Here is a 10,822-nt window from a genome sequence, read left to right on the forward strand (position 1 = left end):
ATATTTCTGTTCTACAGAAAGTAAAATTAACAAAATAATATAATTCATATAAAAATTATTATTATTATTATTATTATTATTATTATTATTATTATTATTATTATATACATATTTTTTAGTTTTTTATTTAGCTTTATTTTATATACATAGAGAGAAAAAATATTAGTTTTAAATAGCAAGTATAAAAGTTAATTATTTCTATTTGTAAAATAGACTTAACACCTAATTAAATGTAAAAATATACACGTTAAATTATTTTAAATTTTAGATAATAAATGTTAAAATTAATTATTAATAAAAAATTAGACTTTTTCATATAAAAATAATAACTAAAAATTTTATTATTTGATTTTTTATTTACAAATACCTTGGTTTCTTAGTTACATTTTTATTAACCTATAACTTTTTTTTATAAAAATATGTTGATTTTATAAATCTTTCTTACTATGCATAATTTATACTGTCAGAACAAAGTGGACCATAATTTTAGAAAAATTATATTCTTGTAATGTTATTTTGGATAAAAATACTAATTTTTACAATAATAGAAATGGCATCTTCATTATCCATTCTTGGACTCCCACCACAATTTCCCTCGTACAGAGACACACCAACAACAACTGCACTTCCGCCATTACGATACCTTCTTTCGCTCATACCCAAATGCTCCTCTCTGAGAACTGAAGCAGATACAAGCCTACACCATCACCAAAAATGACTCACTGTCATCACCAAAATCATCAATTCATGCACCGCCAGACCTACACCAGCTTCATTGGTCCATGCACACCACCTGTTCGACCAAATTCCCCCACTAGATATTCTCCTTTTCAACACCGTTCCACGTGGGGTCGTGCGCTCTGATGACCCTTTAAGAGCAATTCTGATGTTTTCCCAAGTGTTTCGTTCCGGAATCCTTCCTGATGGTTACACATTTTCCTCGCTCTTCCAGGCTTGTGCAAAGGTTAAGGCTTTGCAGGAAGGTAAGCAATTGCATTGCCTTGCTATGAAGATTGGGGTAAGTGAGAATACTTATATGTGTCCAACATTGATAAACATGTACACTGTGTGTAATGAGGTTGATACTGCTAGCACAGTATTTGATAAGATTGATGAACCATGTGTGGTAGCTTATACTGCTATCATTACTAGATATGCTAGGAATAGCAGGCCCAACGAGGCGTTGGCTCTGTTCAGGGAATTGTAGGGGGGTGGCCTTAAGCCGAATGATGTCACCATGCTTCTCGTGCTATTGTGTTGCACTTTGGTTGGATCATTGGACTTGGGGAAGTGAATACATGAGTATGTCAAGAAGCACGATTTCAATCGGTATGTAAAGGTGAACACAACACTTATTTATATGTATGCCAAGTGTGGGAGCATGGACGATGCAGTTTTGGTGTTTAGTCAAATGCGCAGGAGGGACACACAAACTTGGTCAGTAATGATTGTTGCGTATGCAATGCACGGACATGGTTTCCGTGCTGTATCAATGTTGGAAGAAACGAAGAAGGAGAAAGTGCAGCCTGGTGAGATAACTTCTGTAGCAGTATTGTCTGCTTGCAGTCACAATGGATTGGTAGAGGAAGGCTACATTTCCATAGTATGACTAATGAGTATGAGATTGTTCCTCATATGAAGCATTATGGTGGTATGGTAGATTTGCTAGCCCGAGCCGGATGCCTAGATGAAGCCTATAAATTCATAGATGAACTCCCAATCAAACCCACGCTGATTCTCTGGAGGACAATGCTATCTACTTGTAGCAGCGATGACAATGTTGAAATGGAAAAGCAAGTAATTGAGAGAATCTTTTAGCTGGATGATTCATATGGTGGGGACTACGTTGTTCTGTCAAACTTGTGTGCAAGATATGGAAAATGGGAAGATGTGAATTTCTTAAGTAAAAAGATGGTAGACGAAGGAGCAGTGAAGATTCCTGGTTGCAGCTCTATAGAAGTCAACAATATTGTGCATGTATTCTTCTCTGGGGATGGTGTTCATTCAACTTCGACAGCGTTGCACCATGCACTTGACAAATTGGTAAAGGAACCAAAGCTGGCTGGGTATGTAGCTGAGTACCTGACACCTCTGGTTTTTCATACGGACATGGATGATGAAGAGAGAGAAATTATTCTCAGATATCAGAGTGAGAAACTAGCTATTACTTTCAGGCTTCTAAATACACCTCCTAGAACTACTACTATTTGTGTCATGAAGAACCTTCGGCTCTGTGGAGATTGCCACAATGCTGCTAAATTTATATCATTCATATTTGGTAGGAAAATCATACTTAGAGACGTGCAGCAATTTCATCATTTCAAAGATGGGGAATGTTCCTGTGGGGATTACTGGTAAATGGTAATGGATTTTATTGATTCTTCAGCAATATTGAAATGTTAGGTTGATTCATGACCAAAGAATTTAGTGCTATTATTTGTGCTTGGAATACCAACTCTATGCAGCCGAAAAGAAGAAAGATTTGTTACTGTAATATTGTGAGAGGAATAGCAATAGGAATACTATCATCATCTTGGGCAAATTTAGGTAATTAATCAACAGAGTTGTACACTTGTACACACGGATATTATAAATCACGTAATATAATGATACTTTAGATAGTTTAGAACCTCAGATTCATTCTAATGTAATATAACTTATTGTTAATATATTTTGACACTCGTGTTTAGGTAAATGATGCTTTTTGTATTTCAGTTTATGAGATATGATAGTTTTCATGGAATTAGTAATTTGAATTAGTGGAAACTAACATGACTAACTTTTAATTGTGCAAAAAGTTAATTAGTATTTATACTCAAATTTTGTAAGATCCTGGACAGTGGCACAAAGGTGGTGCTGGCTACTGGCATTAGCAGACATATAGAAAATAACGATAACGGAAAGTAAAGAGAAAATATCAGGAAGATAAATAATAGTGTTTGGATGAAATGCCTGTTGTATGATTTATGAGCATGTTTTAAGTTCACATTGGTATAAAAGAATAGTATAATATATTAGTTACCATGTAGTATAACATGTACCAAAAAAATCAGCGTCGAATATATACACGTAATCATTATAATTTATACAAATTAAATTTGGTTCTCTTATTGTTTCTGGCACAAGGAAAATCAACTTGTATATATATAATATAGGGTCAAAATTGTAGGTAAATTGGATGACAGGTTTAGTATACATGATAACGACGGGGGATTAGAAATATATAAGGTGAATCCTATGGTGCCTAAAAAGTGATGCTTATTTACTAAAAAATATTAGAAATTAATATTTAATTTAAAAGATATAAAGATAAATTATTTTTAAAAATTTAAAATTTATCACAAAAAATAAATTAGACAAAAATTAGACAACAATTGATAAACACTATAAACATCCCCAATATATAAAGAGGGTAATAAAAAAGTATAAATACTACTAGGGAGTGAATAATCAATACTAGGAATAATAAACATCTCATGTCATAAAATCATTTATCCCAAAATTTTAAGCTGATTTAGAACTCTAATACTATATCATGAAATCATTCATTCCAAAAGTGTAATCTGACAGAATAATGTAACACTAATGATCATATCTCTAATACTTTATAAACCTTTATTGTACACATTATACGCTTAGGGCATTGATTTCCTATATTTTCTCAAAAAGTATATATAACAAGTTTCTCATTATTTTGGTAAGTGTGTCAGATGGAATAAATTCTTATTATGGCCTCTGACATTGACGCCATTATTTGAAATAGTTTTTGAAATTTAAATTTTTTATAGTGGCTTTTTAAATAGGATTTGGGGTATTATAGTAGTTTACATATTATTTTTGGTGTTGAGTCAGTTATTGGAGTATTGATGTAGTTATTCTTTGTCAGGCTGGACAGTTTTAATGGCTAAATAACGCCAATTCATTTCAATTTGAGTCCAATTTAATCTCTTCTCTAATTTATAATTCTAATTCTAAAAATACAGAACATCTTTTTCTATGTTTTTTTATCTTTGTCCTCGTCTCTTTCTTTCTTTTTTATCTTTTTTCACAACAAAGACTCTAATTTTTGTCAATATAAAAAATCTTTAAAAAAAAAACCGAAGTACCTTTGGTGGGTCTACCCACCAACCATAACCACAACAACTTTTTTCAAATTTTTCATTTCCTTAAAATTTTGTTTGATCAAATTTTAGGATTTGAAGTCTTTAAATCAGCTTAAAAAGATTTTGAGTGAAAAAAAAGATAACTTAGAGGAGTTGCATTCATCACTTTTGATAAAAATGTTGTATTGATTGATATTAGTTAAGAACAAGTTCTAAACAGCATTATTCTAGTTAAAATTTAAATTAAAAGAATAGAGATAAATTAATATCAAATAAGAATAGAAAAATAGAGTCTGAGAATACTAAACAATAGCAGTGTAGCACAGAAGTGAAGTTCAAGTACAGATTTGCAGAAGTGGTGAAGCACAAACTATAATATGCATTGTGGTTGGTTGCAATGCTACTGCATCCAACGAATCTGAGAAGAGAAGAATGAGGTTGGAAGGGTAGGAGGAGTAGGAATGCGAGATTCTAAAAGTTTGTACGAACTCTTTACAATTTTATCTGGCTCTGACTTTATTGAGATCAATATCAAAGAAGAAAGAGAGAAATGAGGAAGAAAATGAAGAAGAAAGTAACAGATGAGAAAAAAGATAAAAAACATAGAAGACATACTCTCTATTTTTGGGATTAGGATTATAAATTGGAGAAGGAATCAAATTGAGTCCAAATTGAAATGAATCTAAGTCATCTAGTCATTAGAATTGTAAAGGATGGACACATCAATATTTTGATAACAGACTTAGTATTAAAAATGACACAGAAATTACTATGATGCCTGGAATACTATATAAAAGATCACTATAAAAAATTTTATATCTCGAAAACCATTTTAAATAATTACGTGTGAATCTCAGGGTCATTATGGATATTTACTAATGTAAGATGAGACTTTCAAGTTGTATAAAATATTTCATGTGAACACATTTGCAGATCAAGTATGAAGGTTGATTAAAAATGCAAACAGTTCCGTTTGAGATCAAGCATAGTCCAAAAAACAAAGCGGCACAATTGATTGCACACCATTCTAGCAATCTTATTGGTCCCTACTTCCTAATGTGAAACCATGGAAAAAGACCCATACTAACGTCTAACGATATTGCCAATATATAAAACACCTAGCTAGAATTTTTAAAATGGATAAGCGCAAGTTTCCTTTTTTTAATTTTCCTTTTATTTTTTATGTTTTTGATAGAAAAATTAATGCACGTGGTTCGGTAGCGCATCACATTTTCATTTAATAAAAATATCCAGAGTTTAAATTTAACCTTGGAGATGAAAAAATCCTTATAACTAACTATTTGCATTTAAGTGTATAATTCGTTTAAAAAAAAAACATTATTTCGTATTAGATACATTGCAAAATAAAAAAGAACATCATAGATTCCATAAATAAATAAGTTTTCAATATAAAATTAGTAAGACCAATTATTGTGTAAAGAATTTTAAAAAAAAAAACGTTTTCTTAATCAGTTTAAATTTCAAATAGATATAGCGTTATGATTATCTTACCACATAACTGCATTAGGTATGCGAATATTACATATTACAAATAATTCAATTATATATATATATATAGTAATGACGACTTCTACTACTATATATTTTTAAAAGATGTGTTTGAAAATTATAAATATTATTTCAATATAAAAAATATTATAGTATATTTATACTAATGTATGTGTACACAATATAAACTTATTTATTTTAGTCTTAAAATAAATTTGACTTTTAATATTTTTTTTGTTTTTTATGATATTTTTAATTTAACAGACTAAAAGTTAATTTTAAATTTTCGATATTTATTTAAATAAGTGAGTGAGCTGATCAACTAATTAATTTAAATTAATTTTTTTATTACTTCTTTCTCTTAGCAAGAAAACACGGCAAACAAAAAATAATCCTCAAATAATAATAATTCCTACTTTAATTAATATTAGATTAGTAGGTACGTCTCTGTTTCAATTTTCTCGATTCGAATATGAATGATGAAAAAATATTTAAATAAAATAAATAGAGTTAAATCTTAAAATAATTTTTGGACTTGTACTCGAGTCTTAAAGTGATTTCTGAAATTAATAATTATTCATATTTGTCTCTAAAATTGTCTTTGAGACTCATATTAATGCCTAAAATAATTTCCATCTATCCATACCATTAGAGAGGACTGAAACGATGTTGTTTTGTACTTAAAAACAATCCTTTTGAGTCTCCCTCTCCAATCTTATTTTGTCACACTCAACACTACTCTCTCACTCACAATAGCAGAGGCAAACTTTCCTCAACTCTCTTTGTCATTGCTTTTTGCTGACTTCCATCTCGGTGCCGTGCCGCTCCCCCCTCCCCCTCCCCCAACCTAGTCTTTCACATTTTCCAATCTACTTTCCTTCACTACCACGAGATCGAGGTGCTCTCCATTCACGCTGTCCAGATTTCACATTTTTTCACTGTTTTTAAGCGTTCCGTCAACCACATCCACTCCTCCGTCGTCACCGTCATCGCTCTCAAGTGCACCGCACTCGCCGGCGACGCCAAGACCCACCAACAGCTCAACAATAGCAGCAACATTTTGTTCCTCTCTACTCGTAGCCGTCTGCGCTCTTCTCTTGTCTTCTCTTAGTGTCTCTCTGCATCCTTCTTCTTTTATCTGCGGGCAAGGTGAATTTTTTTAATTTTTTAGTTATTTAATCATTATTTTTTAATATTTTAGGTGATTGTTCCTGTTGTTGATTCTGTTTTAATATAGCTGCTATGGTTGAATTTTTTGTTATTTTTTATTCAATAATTATTGCTAGTTTTTTTTGTGATTGTTACTATTTAGGTTGATTGATGATATTTGCTATTTAGGTTAATTGATTTTTTTTATTGTTGCTGATTTTTTTTGTGATCTTTTGTGATTGCTGGTTTTCATAATTCTGTAATTTTTGCTGGTTATGATGATGTTGTTGTTGCTACTATGAAATTGAAGAAGAAGAACAGTGTGAAGAAGAGAATTGGTGAAGATAATTGGGGATTATATTTTTTTTATAAATACAAAAAGACATCGTGTTGGGGATTAAGGGTTTTTTTTGTGTATAAATACAAAATGACGGCATTTTAGTCTAATTTAGTTTTTTAATGACAAGGATGGATAGAAATTATTTTGGGGACTACTATGAGTTTTGGAGGACAATTTCGAAGACGAATTTGAGTAATTATTAATTTTAGAAATCACTTTGAAACTCGAGTGTAAGTTTATGGACTATTTTGAGATTTAACTCAAATAGATAGAACTATATAAAACAGACACTAATATATATGCTCAATTTCATGAACAATCTTATATTTATAAATAAATTTTTCATTCTCTTAAATCAAAGGGTTTTTATATTTAAATTAAATAAATAAAAAATTACAAAAATACATAAAATACATCATAATTACATAAATATATAATTTGTCACATATTCGATACTGAGAGGATTTCAAAAATTGAACATAATTCGAGTACTATGACCCCAATTTCTGTCAGAAGAGTTAAATGGGGTTTCAGTATCCAAAATACATGCAAAAATAGATTACGAGCTAAGTATTCGAGATATACACAATGCATAACTTGATAACTCAGTATCCGAGACATGATATTTTTTATTCCAATGATTGTTTTTGATAGAACATGAGCATGATTATAGTGTTACGGAAGTTGATTATAGTACAAATGAAACTGGTATTGATTATTGGATTGTTAAGATCACACAGGTCACTAAATGGGGTGAGAGAGGGTACATAAAAATGAGAAGAGACATATGTGTTGGTTTATGGATATTTCTTATGCCCACTGCATGTTTTATCTATGAATTTTTAAATGTGAAAATAATAATAATAATAATAATAATAATAATAATAATAATAATAATAATAATAATAATAATAATANTTATTTCGGTGAATTCAAGTTTTTTTTGAAAAATATGTTGTTTTCTTTGGTTCTAATAGTATTTATATATTTATATATAAAAATTTTAAATTTTTATTTTAATAAAGAATGAATAGGTATATTTGTTTTTATTGAAATAAATTAAGTTATTAATTAAATATACTTGTATTATTATACTGATTATTTATAAATACTGACAAATTATTATATTTAATTAATTATACTCATATATTTGATTATTATATTTGTATATTTGATTATTTATAATTATTTTAAAAGAGTACTACATTTAATAAAATTATTATTTCCTAAATATTATTGTGTGATATTATTAGATTAATTTTATATTGGATAAATATTATCTTACCATACTAACATAAAAGATGTTATTATCAGACTAAGTATACGCGTAGAATATAGCCAATTTATTTTTATACACGCATGACTTAATTTAATAATGTCATTTTTTTAAATTAATTTTGTAGTACTTATAAATAACTAGTACAACATTACAAGTATATTTATTTTTATTAAATTAAATTAAATTATTAATTTAAATTATGATTATCTAAATTTTAAATGAAATGTTTTTATAATTTTAAAATTTAAAATTATTTGAATTAAATTGGATGAGCACATCTCCAGTACTGAGTCATCAATTTGCGTATTGCGCATATCTAGGATACTGAAAAAATAGTTTCTTTTATTTTAGTCAAATAACTATGCACTGGATTCGATGGTCCCAAAACGTTTGGACCATTAAATGGTCTCATAACAAAACATGTTTTTAAAATTTTTTGACAATTTCTAAATAGTTCTTTTCTAATTTTAATTACAAATTAACCCATATATTTTATTTAATTATAAAAATATTTTTTATTTTATAAATTATTATTTTATCATTTATCTATTATGTTTATTAACAATCAAAATAAAAAACAATAACGAATTAGATCCTCTATTGATCGTAATAAACTTTTTGGCCATTCCAATCGATTAAAAGTTTATATTTGATCTGTGGCGTTCGTCAGGCTGTGAAATCGTCTTTATTTGAAAATCAATCAATTGGATTATCAAAACAATCGATTGAATTTCAGGTTTTCCATAACTCAATCGATTGGACTACATGTTATCACAAAACAATCGATTGAAAATTGCAAGGCAGCATGATTTTCGCAAAAATCAATCAATTAGTCATATTACCCAATAGATTGACTAAAATGTTGGTTTTTTAAAATTCAATCAATTTTTTATACTACCCAATCGATTGAATTCTCCAAAGCAACTTGAGGTCTCACAATTCAATCAATTGGTTGTATTACCCAATCGATTAAAGTCATCAAAGCAATATGAATTTGCCCAATTCAATAGATTGGTTGTGTTACCCAATCGATTGAATTGTGTACTACGCCATTTTTAATTTTTTTATCGTTTTTATAAATTATTATCTTATTATTCATCTATCTTAACTTTAAAATTCTATCTTCAATTTTTAAGACTTTATTTTGATTTAGATACTCTAATCTTATATTTTCTTTAATATTAACATTATAAATTGGTGAATAATCTATCACCAATTATTCAATTCCACTATTAGAATCGTGTATCAATCTATTTATGTATAATGAGAGAGTGGTGTAGGCTTATGACTCGATGCCTGGTAGTTATAATGTCTCTTGACTTACCCTTTTTTGAAATCATGTATTGGCTGGTATTGAATGTTCTTATTTTTGACAGGGAATTCGTTGCTTGAAATGTTCCTCTTTTTTGAGAAATTCATATCAAACACCCCCAACTGGAAATACTGGTGGTGCAGGGGATATCGACGGTGCAGGAGATATTCAATATTCCTCTACTTTAACTGCTTTTTATGTCTGCACAAATATTTTGTATTGAAATCCAATTATCCTTCTGTGCTCTTCATCGTGCAGAATGGCGAATTGGCGAATTGCCGAGTGATGCTGGTGTCATCTCCGGAGCTGTGAAATAGATGTTCGATATATTGGAGGCTTAGAATGCAGAGCACAACATGAAAGTAACGTTATAAGAGCTTTACAATGAGAAAATAATGAATCGTGTGCCTCCTGAGGAAACTGTAAAATTTGAAGATGATAAGTCTAAAAGTCCTATCGCTCTAATGGAAGATTGAAAAAGGGCTTCCATTGTAATTTAGAAAAAATTGATTAAAAATTTGTAATATATATACTTCACATATGTCTTAGCAATATATGAACATATTATTAAAATGCTTTGATATATATTGCATGGTATTTTTTTTCTAGTCAAGATTCAATAGAGAGGTCAAATCTTGAACAAATGAAAAGAACAAAATAGAATGCAAACAAATAAAAAGATATGAAATTTTTTTACATAAATTAATTATCTACTTAATATACTAAAACTGGGTTTTCCCCCAACTAATAAGGATGACGTGTCGATCTCTCGTGAGTTCATTTTCCCTCCAAAACAAATGAATTTTTTCATCTATTCTAAATTATTTTATAAAAAATATCTTTATTATAATTATATTATTATATTATAATTAATATTTAATGAATAATATATAATTATACTAATTTAGGAACATATCTTCATTATAATTATATCAAATCAATATTTAATGCACTATTAAACTACTTATCAATTATAATGCGTAATTACTGTACATAATAAAAAATTGCCTTAATAATAAGTAATTTACATATTTATTTTTGTTTTACTAAAGTCTATAAATAGTGTTTTTCTGTGGTACATGAATCTAAATTTGAGAGTCAGCTCATAATTTTATATTTAGTATTTTTTT

General features: G+C 28.9%; 1 pseudogene; it reads left to right on the forward strand.

The window, feature by feature from the left end:
• Positions 1–718: 718 nt before the first annotated feature.
• Positions 719–2,675, forward strand: LOC107489447 (pentatricopeptide repeat-containing protein At2g02980, chloroplastic-like; annotated as a pseudogene).
• The last annotated feature ends 8,147 nt before the right edge of the window (positions 2,676–10,822 follow it).

Source organism: Arachis duranensis, chromosome 5, assembly GCF_000817695.3.
Source record: "Arachis duranensis cultivar V14167 chromosome 5, aradu.V14167.gnm2.J7QH, whole genome shotgun sequence".
Classification (NCBI taxonomy): Eukaryota; Viridiplantae; Streptophyta; class Magnoliopsida; order Fabales; family Fabaceae; genus Arachis; species Arachis duranensis.